Source organism: Pan paniscus, chromosome 1, assembly GCF_029289425.2.
Source record: "Pan paniscus chromosome 1, NHGRI_mPanPan1-v2.0_pri, whole genome shotgun sequence".
NCBI lineage: Eukaryota > Metazoa > Chordata > Mammalia > Primates > Hominidae > Pan > Pan paniscus.
In genome coordinates, this window is record NC_073249.2 from 140554146 (window position 1) to 140570334 (window position 16189).

At 39.8% G+C, this 16189-nt stretch overlaps 1 protein-coding gene across 16 annotated transcripts in view; it reads left to right on the plus strand.

Annotated features, from left to right (window-relative positions):
* The first annotated feature begins 638 nt into the window (after nt 1-638).
* Nucleotides 639-16189, plus strand: part of ODF2L (outer dense fiber of sperm tails 2 like) — a 56767-nt gene continuing 41216 nt past the window's right edge. For 11 of the 16 annotated variants that reach the window (XM_055116557.2, XM_055116567.2, XM_055116572.2 and 8 more), the window contains exon 1: nt 639-9447. The gene's annotated coding sequence lies outside the window, so the exon portion shown is untranslated. Of the gene's footprint in view, nt 9536-16189 lie in introns of all 16 variants that reach the window. The other 5 variants (XM_008969592.6, XM_055116566.3, XM_063607069.1 and 2 more) reach the window with 3 other exon arrangements.

Genomic DNA, 16189 nt, shown 5'->3' on the forward strand with positions numbered 1-16189 from the left:
ACCTTAAAACAATCATTGCCAATACCTACCACTTATAGAGCACATATGATTTATCAGCAATAAGGCAATGTATTCTACGAATATGGCTTTAATTATCACAACAATCCTATCAGATGGGTAGAATTATTCCTTAGTTTTTTTTAATAGAGAAGCCTCAGAGAAGTAAAGCAATTTTCCCAAGGCTTCTTGGTGGAAAACATGAATACAGGTCGGTCTCATTCCAGAGCCCTTGTTACTAATTACTGTGTAATTGTAACAACCCATTTCACCCTCATCCCAGGCCCACACTTAGCCCTACCTCCACAGGTTTAGTTAGTGTAGTGCTGGGGTAGTTAGTGCCTTTCTGGATGGTTTCTGGTAAGAACCTCCTTTCAAGGTTCAAGGTAGCATGTTGTCCATTGCTATGGATTGAATGTTTGTATCCCCCACTCCCCAAAATTCATATGTTCAAACTATAATACTGAATGTGATGGTATTTAAGGATGGGTCTTTGGGAGGTGATTAGGTCATAGAAGTGGAGCCCTCAAGATGGGATTATTGCCCTTATAAGAAGAGACATGACAGTGGGGAGGGCATGGTCAGTAGCTGCAGCACTAGAAAGTTAGCGGAGCATGACCAAATAAAATTTCCTTTGGTCCTAGGAAATCAAGTCCTCAAAGCCACTCAGTCAAAGCGGGCACTTTTAGCAAAGAAGGAGCAGAGGAAAGGAAAAGGGCTCAGGTTTAAGTGACTGGAATTATTCCTATATGATTCTTGGCAGCATAAATGTGACAAGCTGCAACTCAGATGACTAGATGTAAAACTTTGTGCCTTGGAACAACCAGATAAACACTCCTCGGCCTTTGTTGTATGCATCCAAAGGATTAATGATGTGAGTTTGCTGGTGCAGAGAATCATCATAAGGCTTTGCCTGAAGACATTTTTCAGTGGTGTCTTTGTAGAAGTCACCCCCTCCCCACCCCTCCACCCTCAGCCTAGAAATGCTGCATATAGTGGAACATTACGTGACCTGGGGATTTTCAAATCTGAAGTCTTTTCAGGAACTCATCTTGAAATGTGGGCAAGCCAAGGTCAAAAGTAAGACCATTCCTTCTGGCAGACAACACAGTTATTGGGGAGCACCTGGGGAGGTTTGGCGTTATTTGCTTAAAAGACGTCATTCACGAAATTGTCTTCCTGGGGAAGTATTTCCAAGAGATCTCATTGTTCTTGCACCCTTTCCACCTCCTTGTGGCCTGTCATGCTACCAAGAATAACATGGTGGGCTTCCTCAAGGGAATGGGCTCACCTGGCTATCAGAGTGAAGGCATGAATGAGCTCATCCACAGCTGAACTAGACCCAGAATACTTGAAAGCACAGTGTATTAGTGTATTGGAAGTATGTGCTTTTGCTTTTCAGAATTGATATCAAGTAACTTCAGAGAAGATTATCTCCTGCTCTATTGTGAAAAACTGGAAGGGAAGGGTCAGGGAAAAGACAGCAGGTTATGTTCATGGCAGGCACCTCTCGGCACAGTCCAGTTCTAAGGAAACATTTCCATGCTCTCCATATTGGCTGCCACATCCTCTGAAATCAGCACATGCCATGGAGGAAGGAGTCCTGCTTTGTCACATCTTCTATCCTGGGGTTTAATATTCATGAGTGAATAAGCATTTTGTACAAGACACCCTAAGACCCCTGCAGCAGTACACCAAGCCCAGGGGTATACTTGAATCTAGGAGTTCCTAAGGCCTTATTTTTAAAAGACTTGAAATACAATTAGGACGAACAGCACAAAAAGAACTGCTCAGTTGTCTCTGCTGTGCATCTGTGTTCCAACTTTTCAGTGGTGGCTCTCAGAGCTCTCAGACTTGGCTGACTCCAAGTATATCTGGTGGCTTTTATATTCTAGCCTGCAACTGGCTTAGCCTTTTTCTCTAAAAGCTCAGGATTTGAGAATGAAAGACCTCTTCAGCAGAAAAACATGCACACACTCAAAATTTTGCTTGCGGTTTTAGGGTATTTAGACCCTTCTCCTCGGGGACCTATGCACCTTATGTGAGGAAGTCCTGCTCTTATCAGGACTGGTCACCCAGGCCCTGATGTTGATCATTTCTGGTTCCATGTCCTGTGGAAGACCAAAGCTTACCAAGAGAGCTTTTTCTCTTTACGTGGCAGATTGTGTTGCCCCCTGTGCCTACTAGAACTCTGAGAAATGCCCACCATTTCTCTCCTGGGCTTCAGGATAGAATTTCCTGATTTCTCTGATGATCAGCACTCTCCTTAAAACCCACATCAGGCAGGAATGAACCATTTTCTTCATTTGGCCTGGATAAAGTTAGCAGTGTCTGGCTTTTTAGGCCCCAGGCAGGCAGCTTAATAAACCTTTCCCTTGCAAATTCTAGTCTCCGAAAGTATTGCCCTTTGTCCTGCTGGTAATAATGTAGGAAACTAGCAACAAGGCTTCTAGGGATTTCCTGAAAACAGTGGATCTGATACTGCTTGTGTTTTTCATCAGTGACCACCCCCAAGTGGACCCTCGCATTACTCCCTTCAATTAATTGCCTCAGCTTGCCATCTGAGCAATTGACAAGGATGTGCCAGGCCTAGGTTAAACTTTAAAACATGCTTATCCATTGTATTTCCTGATCCTTTCAGAACAGCTTTCTACATTTTGGTTTATGGGGCCCTCAAATATAGCTGGAAATTGAGTTAGAGGTATAAGAATGCCTTAAAATATGCCAGCTTATGAGGCCATCAATTAGGCTGGTTGGCTCCACAGTTAGCCTGCCAGGAATAGATACTATAGATGTTACTCTTACACTGTAAAACACTGTGAAATCGGATTACTTTTAAATGATGTATCACAAAGTCATGGAAAAAAGCAGTTGTGAGTATGGAATCCCAGGTCTTCTATCCCAGCTTGTTTTCACTCTGCCTGTAAAATGGGAGCTTATATCCTCCAGCCTGTCCGACTCACATGTTGGTTAAAAGGATTAAGCAAAATAATAGTTTGTAATTTATAATTCTATACAAAGCAAAGATATTATTTACAAAAGGAAGAGACATGAAAGAGCTTGCTTCCCTCCTCTCTCTACCATGTGGGAGTACGACAAGAAGGCATCCTTCTGCAAATCAAGAAGAGGGCCCTCACCAGGAACCAAATTGGCTGGCACCTTGATCTTAGTCTTCTCAAATTTCTGTTGTTTAAGCCACCCAGTCTATATTTTTGTTACAGCACTCCAAGCTAAGACATGCGCTGATACTCTATCTTGTAAAGCAAAGTTGTTCTGTTCCCCCAAGACTTTGCTCAATTCTTGTCTGACTTGCCCTGTGGACAACCATCTTTGTAGTAAATGGAGTCTACCCAATTTTAAGACTTATATAAAACTACAGTAATCAAGAGAATGTCATGTAGGCAAATGTTTTGATTATAAATTATTAGAATAGAATGGATTGTCCAGAAATAAACACACACACACGGTCTAATCATTTTCAGCAAAAGCACTAAATTGATTCAATGGGGAAGAGAAAGTATTTTAAATAAATGGTGGTACCAAATTGAGTATCTGTATAAAACAAAGTGAATTTTGACGCCTTTCATCATTCCTAAAAAACTTAATTCAATATAGGTCATATACTTACTTATAAAAGCTTCAAATAATAAAACTTCTAGAAGAAAACATGGCGACTTCACAAATGTGGAGTTGTGGAACATTAAACTATAAAAGAAAAATGCTGGTAAGTTAGATGTCTCAAATAAAAATTTTCTGCTCTTCAAAAGATACCATTAAGAAAATATACGAGAAATAGGAGGAAAGTATTAGTTACATATATCTGACAAATCGTTTTTCAGAATACATAAACAACTCCTGAAAATCAACAATAAAACAACAATCCAAAAAAATGGGTAAAAGACTTGAACAACACTTCATAAATGATGTACGGTCAATAACTGAAAGGTGCTAAACATCATTTGTTACCAAAAAAACCACAAATTGAAATCCATAATGAGCTGCCACCTCACACCCCCTAGAACAGTTAAAATAAAAAATACTGCTCTACTAAATGTTGGCAAGGATGTGAAGCAACAGGAAGCATCATACACTGCTGGTAAAGTTAAACATACTTATACCCTATAACCAGTAATTCCACTCCTAGCTAAGAAAAATGAAAGCATATGTTAATAAAATGCCTTTTAAAGAATGCTTATAGCAGCCTTATTCATTAATAACTAAAAGCTGCCAACAACCTAAATATCTGTCAACAGGAGCACTAATAAGCAAATTGTGGTATATTTACACAATGAAATACTACTATATAGTAGGCTGTTCTTACGTTGCTATAAAGAAATACCTGAGGCTGGGTAATTTATAAAGAAAAGAGGTTTAATTGGCTCATAGTTCTATAGGCTGTACAAGCATTGCACCAACATCTGCTGGGGTTCTGTGAGGCCTTCAAGAAGCTTATAATTATGGCTTACAAGAAGGTTAAGGGGAGCAACCACATCACATGATGAGAGCAGCAGCAAGAGTTGGGATTGGAGAGGTGCAACACACTTTTAAACAACAGCTCTCACATGAATTCAGACCAAAACTCACTTATCATCAAGGGGATGGTACTAAACCATTCATGAGGGATATGCCCCCATGATCTGACACTTCCAACACCAGACCCCACCTCCAACACTGGGGATTACATTTCAACGTGAGATTTGGAGAGGACAAACATGCAAACTATATCAACTACTCAGCCAAAAAAAAAAAAACTACTAAAATATGCAACAACATGGATGAATCTCAATCTCAAAAAAAAAGAACAAACTACTAAAATATGCAACAACATGGATGAATCTCAATCTCTCTCGCTATATATATATATATATTCATTCAAATATGCATGGGTCTGTATATATATGTATATACACATATATACATATATACACACCCATGCATATTTGAATGAAAGAAGTCAGACAAAAAGGAATATATATTGTGTGATTCCATTTATATGAACACCAAGAATAGGCAACATTAACCTCTAGTCATATAAATTAGAAAGTAATAGTCTCTCTGTGTGTGGGCTAGGGGAGGAGGGAGAGGCATGAGGGTAGTTTTGGTGAACTGACAAGTTACAGATACAAATAAACACTTTGGACTGACATAAATGTTCTAAATTTTGTTTTAGGTATTATTTTCATGAGTGTATATAATTATATAATTGGCAAAAGTCATACTCTGAACATTTAATACATATGTACTTTATTGAATATAAACTATACAACCATTTAAAAGTGGCCTATAATCCTCAGGAATTAAGTAGTCACTGAAGGCACACCTTTGTTGGGAATGGCAGGAATGAAGAATACAAAGATTGTGGGGTGATTTTTCTATTTATGACTGTACTAGGATGCTTAAAGAAAAATGTGATAAGCTCAGAGGCCCAGAGAACTTCTATGATTACCTTAAAACTTTATTAATTGCTGGGATGACACATCCAAATCAAGTATTAATGCTGTGAAGAGCTAAATTACAAGGTAAGTTGAATAAACAGACTCCTCAGGTCTCTTATGTAAGAAATTAAGGCATTGATTGGGAAGGAGTTGGATCTTTAGAGTTGTGATAGAGAGGTTGGGTGAATTCGGATAGCTCTATTATCTTAATACGCAGACACTACAGAGCTTTTTGCTTTCTGAACTCCTCCCTTCCTGTCTATAGGGCTGGTCTTGTACTCCTTGAAAATTCTGAAGTAACTTAATCTGAGGAATTTACCTTGTGAATCAATTGAGAAGAACTGATTGTTCTCAAAACTCAACTGTTATCAGTTCTTTATACCTCTAGACTACATCACCTAGTAGAAATATAATGTGAGCCACATACGTAATTTAAAATCTTCTACTAGCTACTTTTAAAGTAGTGAAAAAGAAATAGTTATGGTTAAATTTTGGTAATATATTTTATTTAACTCAACATAAACAAAATATCATTTCTGGTGACATTGGTGGTATAGTGGTAAGTATAGCTGCCTTCCAAAATATCATTTCAACATAATCAGTATGAAAATCAAGATATTTTATGTTCTTTTTCATATGCAAAATGTGTGTATTTTGCATTTACAACATGTCTCAATTCAGAATCATCACATTTCAAATGTTTGAAATAGCTATAGGTGGCTGGTGGCCTTTGTATTCTCCATATTGGACCAGGGTTTCTTAATGTCAGCACTGTTGACATTTTGTTGTGGAGGATGTCCCGTGCATTGCAGGATGTTTAACAGCATCTCTAGCCTCTACTCACCAGATGCCAGTAGGACACTTGCCCTTCCCCTTTGGCTGTGGCAAAAAAAATGTCAAGAACCACTGGTCTAGATCTAAAGTTAGATCCCAACATGTTCCAGGGTATAATAAAAGATCTGACCTGGGAGAAGGGTTTCATACCAAAAAAGTGCAAGATTTTGCTTATTTATATTGGCAGAAGACTATAGAAAATGATAATGAATTCCAAGTGTGGCAGACCAGGGATGAAGGAATATTTTTGATGAGACCAAGATATTAATATGAATACATTTACCAGAGACCATAATTCACTGTGCTTGCTTTGAACATCTAGGAGTGGCTGTCAAGGTTTGCTCAGTTGGTTGATTGAAACTAAATAAAGTTGAGATGTTAGAAATCTCTTGATTTTAGAGGATTGAATTAAAAGACTTAGGGAAGGGGGTAACGAAGAGAGGTTGATTAATGAGTGCAGACATACAGTTAGATAGAAGAAATAAGACCCAGTGTTTGACAGATAAGTAGGGTGACCATAGTTAACTATAATCTATTGTATATTTCAAAATAACTAGAAGAGAACAATTTGAATGTTCATAGCATAAAGATAAATATTTAAGGTGATGGATATCCTGACTATCTTGATTTGATCTTTACACATTACACATTCATATAAATGTATCCAATTATCACATGTACCCTGAAAATATGTACATCTAGTATGTATCAATTTTTAAAGAAGACTTAGGGAATAGTACTGTATGAATGGATTTATCATATGTTACCCAGTCATCTCCTTTCAAAGGTGTTCTGAGAGGGCCAAAGGACCTTCTTTTCACTAAAGCATTGAGAAAATATAGGGAATGCCAGAATCCTTTAAAAGCTCTGTAGCTGCTATTCTATAAGCCTGGGGATAAAGATGCTGCCATTGCATGAAATCCCTAATTCCCTAATGGAAATAGTAAGATCCCAAAGTGATAGAGGCCAAGTGATACCACTGAGCCATCAGAGATGAGATATCTGTTGTTACCATGATACCAGCAGGGCGTATCATATTGTTTGACTAAGGGGGAATCTTTAGGAGTTGATAATCACTGCCCCTATAATTGAAATGGATAGTCTGCTAAGATTCTACTTAATTTGTACAGCAAAAAATTTACCAGAACTAATGAAGAGACCTGAATGTCATAACCTTAAAGGAGATTTACAGCATCTTGACATTGGCTTTTTGACTCATGGCTATTATAACAGGAAGACAAAGTGGAAGCCTTTGGAACTGCCCTTATCTACTAAAAGATTAAACCAAAGGCAATACCATAGTCCTAGGGGAATTCCAGTGATTAGTGGCACTATTAAAGAGTGCAAAGATGTAAAGGTGGTGATTCTCCATCACACTTTCATTTAACCTTCTGTTTGTCCTCTGCAAACAGGTTATCTAAAATGTTGCTTTTTAATTTTGAAGTATTATTTGTATTCAAGTATCTTTATTCTATTTCATTGCCTGCTATTTTTACATTCTAGTCCCTATTTGTTGCCATGAAGGTAGAAATCACAATTTCTACCCAACACTGTAGTGTTGCATCCTGCACACAAACGTACTTTAGTGAGCTCATATGTTTATGTTTATGTATCATCTGTGGCTTTTCTTGGTAAGACAATGGCAGAGTTAAATAGTATCACAGAGACCATATGACCTGCAAAACCTATTAATAAAATACTATCTGGCTGTATGAGCATATTTTCATACTGCTATAAAGAATTGCCTGAGACTGGGTAATTTATAAAGGAAAGGGGTTTAATTGACTCACAGTTCAGCGTCGCTGGGGAGGCCTCAGGAAACTTACAATCATGACGGAAGGTGAAGGGGAAGCAGGACACCTTCTTCGTTAAGGAGAAGTGCCCAGTGGAGGGGGAAGAGCCCCTTACAAAACCATCAGATAGCTTGAGAACTCACTAGCATGGGGGCAAACGGCCCCCATGATTCAATTATCTTCACCTGGTCTCTCTCTTGACATGTGGGGATTATGGAACTGCCCCCATGATTCAATTACCTTCACCTGGTTTCTCTCTTGACACGTGGGGATTATGGAGATTACAATTCAAGATGGGATGTGGTCGGGGACTCAGAGCCTAACCATATCACTGGCCCTTTACTAAAAAATTTACTAATTCTGTCTCCCGCTTTAAATTATGAAAGGGACAATTACAGTACTGGTGGAAAAACATTGCTGGAGTGCTTTAGTGAAACCAATTATTTAGGTAGCAGCATGCCACGGTTACGGCTTAGTTGACAGTTACTGTACTTGTGAACTTCATAGGTTGGTGTACGATTCTTAACATGAATATTAAGTAGAGGCATTGAATGAAGATATTTTTCCGATTAAAATCTTGCTTTGCTTCTTCAGGACTTTATAAACCAGCTGGCTGTGGCACAGATACGAAAGACTTTGAGACCCTGAAGGCACCTTGCAGAACATCCTCAGGCTTCCTCATTTAACAGGAAAAAACCTGAGGCCCAGGGAGGCATCTCAGCTAAAACTACTACCATACATTTAAAAGAAGGTTTCTTCCGGTCGCAGTTGCCTTCACGTTTTCAAATCTTCTCTTTAAAAAGCAAAAGCAGGGCACAACCAGGCCAAGCGCCAGAAAACTCGGAATTGGCTTTATTTCCTTTTTTTCTAGTTGGGCTCGGTTATGATTTTCGGTAACGTACACAAGTGCTGTCCTTGTCCATAAACAAACGCTTAAAAAAAAAAGTTTACCCGAGAAACAAGGATAGACACGAAGCTGCCCTCCCTGTCCCGTTCCTCACCCTCTCCAATAGCTACAGGCGCTGCCCGCCGTCCCTAACCCGGACCAATCGGCAGCCTGCTGCAGGCCTGACGGGAGGGGCGGGGCCGCCGTTGCCAGAGAAGCCACTAGCCGGTTACTAGCTGCGCTTTTGTTCCACTGGAGCGGGCACTCTTCCGCGGCAAGCAGGTCTAGGAATTCGCCTGCTTCCCACCTCGCGTCCCTTGCCTTCTTTCCTAGTCTACCCACTGTAGTGCCCCCTGCGTCCCGCTCCCTCCTAGCCGACTCAGAGCACAAGAAGGATTACCAGGGTTTCCATTGCAGCAGCCGTGGCGCCTCTGACCCTTTTTTAATATCGCGGCGACGGCGGGCTGACGTCACGACGACGTGCGGACGCAGCGGCGGGGGCGTAAGTACGCCTTTTGGGTTGGGGGCGACTTTGTGGGGAGCCTAGCTGCTGCTGGGCGTTTACCGCGGGAGCCCTTAGCGGTCTGGAGGTGAGGGCAGTGGTGGGTCCCTGAAGTAAAACGCCCTCGCGCCCACCCAGCCCCCTCCGCGCAAACCCTCCACCTCCCTCAGGCTGACTACCTGGCCTGGGAAAAGGGCGGCGAGACTCACTCTTAGGAAGGGTGTGGTCCCTGGGACATCAGGGCAAATGTTAGCGTGAGGTGGGCTTGTGCAGAACGAAGTCCTGACCGGGCCGTTCCTGGATATGGTTGCGTTTCTTTCCGAAATAGTGACCTCTTAATCATTGGGCTGGTTTTTAAGCGCCCATCATGGATATATCAGATTGTAGGAAGCCCTGGGGGCTTCGTAAGTGAGGTATATTACAGGAATCCTCAGGAAATAATTCCTTCTCCAGGATTCCTCTAGGTTCCAGCCCCTATAGGCGACCCTTGTAGTGCGGGATTGACCTAGGGTCGTAGAGAGTGCTAAAGGCCGACTTGTGTTCAGTCCCAGCTCTGCCACTGAACCCGCTGTGTGGCCTTGTCTAGGTCACTGAACCTTCCTGGATTCCTTACTGATAACTGTAAAATGGAGACAATAATCATCACTTTGGGGTGGTGGTAATACGAGATTAAGTAAACGCAGGGCCATTAAGGTGGCACCGAATGTAGGTGGTTAGTGAGTGGTGGTGCTTGTTGTTTACTGAGAATAACCATACTGGGGCTGCTGTTGGGGATAAAATCTATTTCGAAGACAGTTTCCTCATCACGCAACGCATAGTACGGTTTCAAGTGTTTTTGAATGAATGAGGTTCTTGGAGTTTTAAGTGCAACAGAGTTAAGGTTAAAGAAACAAACCGGGCCGGGCGCGGTGGCTCACGCCTGTAATTCCAGCACTTTGGGAGGCCGAGGCGGGCGGATCACGAGGTTAGGAGATCGAGACTATCCTGGCCAACACGGTGAAACCCCGTCTCTACTAAAACAAATACAAAAAATTATCCGGGCGTGGTGGCGGGCGCCTGTAGTCCCAGCTACTCGGGAGGCTGAGGCAGGAGAATGGCGTGAACCCAGGAGGCGGAGCTTGCCGTGAGCCGAGATCGCGCCACTGCACTCCAGCCTGGGCGACAGAGCGAGACTCTGTCTCAAAAAAAAAAAAAAGAAAAGAAAAGAAAAAGAAAAAAGAAGCAAACTGCAGAAAACCTGTCTGCTTTTGAAATTAGTTTGATATTCTGCTTATAGTAAGAATGTCATGATCATGTTTATGATCTGCTTTTTGCTTCTCTTTTTCATCTTCTTATTTCACAATGGATGTGTATTTATAGTGTAGTTTTTCTGTCCCAAAAGTTCCTTGTGACAAACTTTAGAACAATGGAATTTAGTGATCTGGTCGCGGTCTGCTCTCTCTCTTTAGAATTGTAGTCTGTGCTTTTAGCTAGCTCATTCATTACTCATTTCCTTGTCCAGAACAGTTTTCATCTTTTGAATCTAAATTGAACTTATGAGTATTAAAACCTGACTGAATAAAGGCAAGTTTGTGTGTTACTTTTTGCTTTGTAGATTTTTATATTTATGTTTTAGTATCTCATGGCTTTTTTTTTTTTTTTTTTTTTGAGATGGAGTCTCGCTCTGCCGCAGTGGAGTGCAGTGGCGTGATCTCGGCTCACTGCAACGTCCGCCTCCCGGGTTCAAGTGATTCTCCTGCCTCAGCCTCTCGAGTAGCTGGGACTACAGGCGCCCACCACCACGCCTAGCTAATTTTTGTATTTTTAGTAGAGATGCGGTTTCACCATCTCATGGCTTTTAATTCAAAACTGAGTTCCACCAATTCCTTACTTGTAATCTTGGACAAGCTATTTAACCCTTCTAAGATTTAATTTACTTATTTATAGCTTTTTAATAACAACCTTGTGAAGCTTTTGTGAGATGATGTTTATAAGGTCAGTCAGTGCTCTGCTCAGTAAGTGGCAACAGCTGTCGTGTTGAAGGAAAGGAATATGCTTTATGTTTATCTGGTACAGGATGGTGACTTTATTTGGGATTAGACAATATTCTGAACATCTTTGGCCCGGTCTTTTTCCGGGTAATTGGGCTCTATATGGACACTCAAAAGTGTCCGAGTTTAAACAATAAATAATTTAGTCACCCTAACTTATATTTGAGAACCTAATCTATGCTCCCCACTATGTTAGGTAATTTTTTAGGGCAGAGAGTGATGCGTATTATTTGTCCTCACAGTTAATAGCAAGTTTAAAAGAGAACTAAAATATGAGCATTTATGGAGCAGTTAAATTCTAAACTATATGATTCTGAAAATACTTTTGTTTAGAGTTCTTGATGGGCTGGAGAAATCAGGGCAACACTTTGAGAAGGAAATGGGATGTTGGCTTTGAAGTACATGCCGTGTTTCAGAACAGTCACTCTTGCTGTCAACTCTTCTGCCTATATTATCCAATCCGCAGCCCATCTTTTAAATATACATCCTTCTTTATTCATTGGAGAGAGGGATTACTAATTTGTTATCTAATCTAATCTCTCTGTATCAGAAAACGTTTTTTCCATTTTGGTAGCTTTTACCCATAAGATTTATTTTCCAGCTTTTTGCCTGTTTCCAAGACTCCTATCCTTTTTTTTTTTTTTTTTTCATACAATTACCTCTCTAGTAAACTTTTGACTAGTGTCCAGAATAGTAGGGGGAAAAAAAGAGGATTCCTATATCTACTTTGTGTTCCTTGCTGAATATGTCATGGTGACTTTTTTCAATAGAAGCTGTGTTTGAAGCCAGTGGAAGTTAGTTTTCTAAGAATTTGTGTTTGGCAAAACAAAATGTGCAGGTTTCATATGCTATTCTCTTCAGAGATACTGTTTTAAAATACGTATTCGTCTGAAGTTAGTTAATTTACTTAGTCTGATCTAGGTGTTAAGGAAGGTCATGGACCATGATTTTCCTTTTTCTCTGACCATGGCTAGCATCATGGTCCCTGAGCAGTTATCCCCAAATGCTTGCTGTTGGCCACAGTGGAACATAGTTTAGTGAATGTAGCTGGATCAGCATAGCCTACAAGCACTCCTGGAAAAAGCTTTAAGTACATGTCCTCTTGGCAGTAGACTGGCAAAATTGTCTCTGTATAGGAAATTTAAATCTTTAAACATTTTAAAATATTTTAAAATTGCTCATCTTTAAGGATTTTTAAATGGTTTTTAAAAATTTTTTATTTCCATAGGTTTTTGGGGAACAGGTGGTATTTGGTTACATGAGTGAGTTCTTGAGTGGTGATTTGTGAGATTTTGGTGCACCCATCCCTGAACAGTGTACGCTGAATCCAATTGGTAGTCTTTTATCACTCACCCCCTTCCCACCCTTTCACCCTGAATCTCCAAAGTCCACTGATTCATTCTTACCCCTTTGCATCCTCATAGCTTAGCTCCCACTAATGAGTGAGAACATATGATGTTTGGTTTTCTATTGCTGAGTTACTTCACTTAGAGTAATAGTCTCCAATTCCATCCATGTTGCTGTGAATGCCGTTAATTTATTCCTTTTTATGGCTGAGTAGTATTTTATCATGTATATATTATATATATATATGTATATCACAGTTTTTTTACTCATTGTTTGATGGACACTGTGTTGCTATAAACATGCATGTGCAAGTATCTTTTCTATATAATGACTTCTTTTCCTCTGGGTAGGTGGCTAGTAGTGGGATTGCTGGATCAAATGGTAGCTCTACTATTAGTTCTTTAAGGAATCTCCACACTGTTTTCCATAGCGGTTGTACTAGTTTACATTCCCACCAACAGTGTAGAAGTGTTCTCTTTTCACTGCATCCATGCCAACATCTATTATTATTTTTTGATTATGGCTGTGCTTGCAGGAGTAAGGTGGTATCACATTGTGGTTTTGATTTGCATTTCTCTGATCATTAGTGATGTTGAGCATTTTTTCATGTTTGTTGGCCATTTGTATATATTCATTTGAGAATTGTCTATTCATGTCCTTAGTCCACTTTTTGATGGGATTTTTTTTTCTTGCTAATTTGAGTTCATTGTCGGTTTTGGATATTAGTCTTTTGTCAGATGTATAGATTGTGAAGATTTTCTCCCACTCTGTGGGTTGTCTGTTTAGTCTGCTGACTATTCCTTTTGCCATGCAAAAGCTCTTTAGTTTAATTAAGTCCCAGCTATTTATCTTTATTTTTATTGCATTTATTTTTGGGTTCTTGGTAATGAAATCTTTGCCTAAGCCAATCTCTAGAAGGGTTTTTCTGATGTTATCTTCCAGAATTTTTATAGTTTCAGGTCTTAGATTTATATAGTTTCAGGTCTTAGATTTAAGTCTTTGATCCATCTTGCGTTGATTTTTGTGTAAGGTGAGAGATGAGGATCCAATTTCATTCTCCTACATGCGGCTTGCCAATTATCCCAGCACCATTTGTTGAATAGGGTGTCTTTTCCCCACTTTATGTTTTTGCTTGCTTTGTCAAATATCAGTTAGCTGTAAGTATTTGGGTTTATATCTGGGTTCTCTATTCTGTTCCATTGGTGTATGTGCCTATTTTTATACCAGTACCATGCTGTTTTGGTGACTGTGGCCTTATAGTATAGTTTGAAGTTGGGTAATGTGATGTCTTTTCACCTAGTCTTGCTTTGGCTATGTGGGCTCTTTTTTGGTTCCAAGTGAATTTCAAAATTGTTTTTTCTAGTTCTGTGAAGAGTGATGATGGTATTTTTATGCGAATTGCATTGAAATTGTAGATTGCTTTTGGCAGTATGGCCCTTTTCACAATATTGATTTGACCCATCCATGAGCATGGGTTGTGTTCCATTTGTTTGTGTCATCTATGATTTCTTTCAGCACTGTTTTATAGTTTTCCTTGTAGTGGTCTTTCACCTCCTTGGTTAGATATATTCCTAAGTATTTTATTTTATTTTGTTTTGTTTTTGCAGCTATTGTAAAAGTGGTTGAGTTCTTGATTTGATTATCAGCGTGGTCACTGTTGGTATATAGCACTGCTACTGATTTGTGTACATTAATTTTGTATCTTGAAACTGCTGAATTTATCAGTTCTAGGAGCTTTTTGGAGGAGTCTTTAGGATTCTCTAGGTATAGAATCATACCATCAGCAAACAGCAACGGTTTGACTTCCTCTTTACCTATTTGGATGCCCTTTATTTCTTTCTCTTCTCTGATTGCTCTGGCTAGGACTTCCAGTACTATGTTGAATACAAATGATGAGAGTGGGCATCTTTGTCTTGTTTCAGTTCTCAGAGGGAATGCTTTCAACTTTTCCCCATTCAGTATTATGTTGGCTATGGGTTTGTCATAGATGGCTTTTATTACATTGAGGTATGTCTCTTGTATGCCGATTTTGCTGGGGGTTTTAATCATAAAGGGATGCTGGATTTTGTCAAATGCTTTTTCTGAATCTGTTGAGATGATCGTGTGGTTTTTGTTTTTAATTCTGTTTATGTGGTGTATCACATTTATTGACTTGTGGATGTTAAACCATCCCTGCATCCCTAGTATGAAACCCGCTTGATCGTGGTGGATTATCTTTTTGATGTTGAATTCGGTAAGCTAGTATTTTGTTAATAATTTTTTTTTTTCTTGAGACGGAGTCTCACTCTGTTGCCAGGCTGGAGTGTAGTGGCATGGTCTTGGCTCACTGCAACCTCTGCCTCCCGGGTTCAAGCAATTCTCTGCCTCAGCCTCCTGAGTAGCTGGGATTACAGGCACCCGCCACGATGCCCAGCTAATTTTTGTATTTTTAGTAGAGACAGAGTTTCACCATCTTGGCCAGGCTGGTCTTGAACTCCTGACCTTGTGATCCACCCGCCTCAGCCTCCCAAAGTGCTGGGATTACAGGCGTGAGCCACCACGCCCGGCCTTTTAAGAATTCTTGCATCTATGTTCATCAGGGATATTGGTCTATAGTTTTCTTTTTTGGTTATGTCCTTTCCTGGCTTTGGCATTAGGGTGATACTGGTTTCATAGAATGATTTAGTGAGGATTCTCTCTTTCTGTATCTTGTGGAGTAGTGTCAATAGGATTGGTACCAATTGTTCTTTGAATGTCTGATAGAATTCAGCTGTGGATCTATCTGGTCCTGGACTTCTTTTTTTGTTGGTAATTTTTAAAATACCATTGCAGTCTCACTGGTTGTTATTGGTCTGTTCAGGGTTTCTCATTCTTCCTGATTTAAGCTAGGAGGGTTGTATCCAGGAATTTATCCATCTCCTCTAGGATTTCTAGTTCATGTGTGTAAAGGTGTTCATAGTAGCCTGAGTGATCTTTTGTATTTCTGTAGTGTCAGTTGTAGTATCTCCCATTTCATTTCTAATTGAGCTTATTTGAATCTTTTCTCTTCTTGATTAATCTTGCTAATGTTCTATCAGTTTTATTTATCTTTTCAAAGGACCAGCTTTTTGTTTCATTTATCTTTTGTATTTTTTTTTTCAGTTTCATTTTGTTCTGCTCTGATCTTGGTTATTTCCTGCCTTCTGTTGGGTTTGGGTTTGTTTTGTTCTTGTTTCTCTAGTTTCTTGAGATGTGACCTTACATTGTCTGTTTGTGTTCTTTCAGACTTTTCAATGTAGGCATTTAAGGCTATGAACCTTTCCCTTAGCACCACCTTTGCTGTATCCCAGAGGTTTTGATAGATAGTGTCACTCTTATCATTCAGTTTGAAGAATTTTTAAGTTATC